This window comes from Panicum virgatum, chromosome 4N, assembly GCF_016808335.1.
Source record: "Panicum virgatum strain AP13 chromosome 4N, P.virgatum_v5, whole genome shotgun sequence".
In the NCBI taxonomy this organism is placed as follows: domain Eukaryota; kingdom Viridiplantae; phylum Streptophyta; class Magnoliopsida; order Poales; family Poaceae; genus Panicum; species Panicum virgatum.
In genome coordinates this window covers 16,359,218-16,360,817 of record NC_053148.1, presented here as the reverse complement: position 1 = coordinate 16,360,817, position 1,600 = coordinate 16,359,218, and positions in this window count along the sequence as shown.

Below are 1,600 nucleotides of genomic sequence, written 5' to 3'. Positions count from 1 at the left end.
CGACATAGAGGTGGAAGGCGACAGCGAGAACAGCAACACAACACCGACGTGGCGTAGGAAGTACGCAGCCCCGAAGCATAGGGAGCAGCAGGAATAAAAACAAGCCAAAAAATGAAGAGGCACCGACGATGCTAAGGACGGCCCACGAGAAACAAAGGCCCAAAGAATATGCACAACACAAGAGCAGGCCCCATGAACATGAAACACGCGTCGCGAACGCATGACGCAGAAAGCACTTTACTGGGCAAGCAAGAGACACGTGAAGGAAAGGAAGCGGCAAAAAGCGAAGAGGCATCCGGTGGTTCAGCGATGTACCTTTACATATTATGAATGTGCACCTTAGAGCAAGGTTAGTAATACGACCTAACAAGCCAGCTGTAAGAATTCTTGCAGCCTTCTCTCAGTCTACCTGTACAATAGTTAGCTCTTCACAATTAATACATGATCCACTTGTCTCTCTCATAGATTTTTTTGGTTTTTGTGCCCAAGCCAATTGTAAGCTTATAGTCCGCTTCTCCTCTCTCTTCTCTCCTTCACCTCATCATTTAGCCGGCTTACAACCAGCTATAATACTTGCTCTTAGGAAAAAATCTTTAAGATGAGCTTTAAGCTTAAGGCCTGAACATAAGAAGTAAAAAAAAATCTCTCTCACCTCCCTCCCCTCTCACCAGCATGAGATGTAGTGGGGTCCATATATATTGCAGCAAACTTTAAGTATTGTGGGAGGAGCAACAGTTGTTGCCATCTGATATAATATTCCTTTTTAAGGTATCTCAAAATACACGTTGGAGCTGCCCTTATACCGGGGGTGTTTTATTGGATGGTTTTTTTTCTTTTGGTAATGCCTTTTGTTGGCCAGCCGTAATTTTACTCTTCTGCATGGTATATTTGATCCATCATTGAGCGGCCATGGAGATTATTTTCCAGAGATAACACCCCCCCCCCCCACCCCACCCCACACTGCAGCCCCTCGACCGGCCTGATCGTAGCCTCCTCGCTCCTCCGCAATCTCCTGTTTCCCATCTCCTGGGAGGCGTGGCGTGGCGTGCGGTGGCGCAGCGCGAAGGGGCCGACGCGGTGGGTGCGAATGGGGTGGCGCATAGGGGTCCAGCGCGGTGCATTGAGCAAACGGAGCGGTGGTGCCGCCACAGCAAACGGAGCGGGCAGCGCATTGAGCAGCTAGGGGTGGTAATGGGCCATGGCCCTAATGGCCTCTTCACAGCCCAATAAAGTCCTTAAAATTTTTAGTTCAAAAATACATATGTTTAAAGCCCGGCCCTTTTAGGGCCCGATCCTTAGATTTTCTAGTTCAAAATGTTGGACCCTTTACCACCCCTATGAGCAGCGTGTAGGGTGCCTTCCTCTAGACTCATAAGGTGCGAGCGCTCATTTTGCATCCTCATCCGATGAGCACATAACTCCTCCAATTATTCAGCTTGGGTTATTTATATTTGATGCAAACAAAACTATTATGACGAAAGAGGGAGTTCTAGCTAATACTGCAACTTTGGAAACCAAGCTAATGTTTAAAGGAGATAATTTTCTCAAGAAAATACAAGAGAAGAAGAATGATGTTTCCATGGCATGAACGATGGAGTGA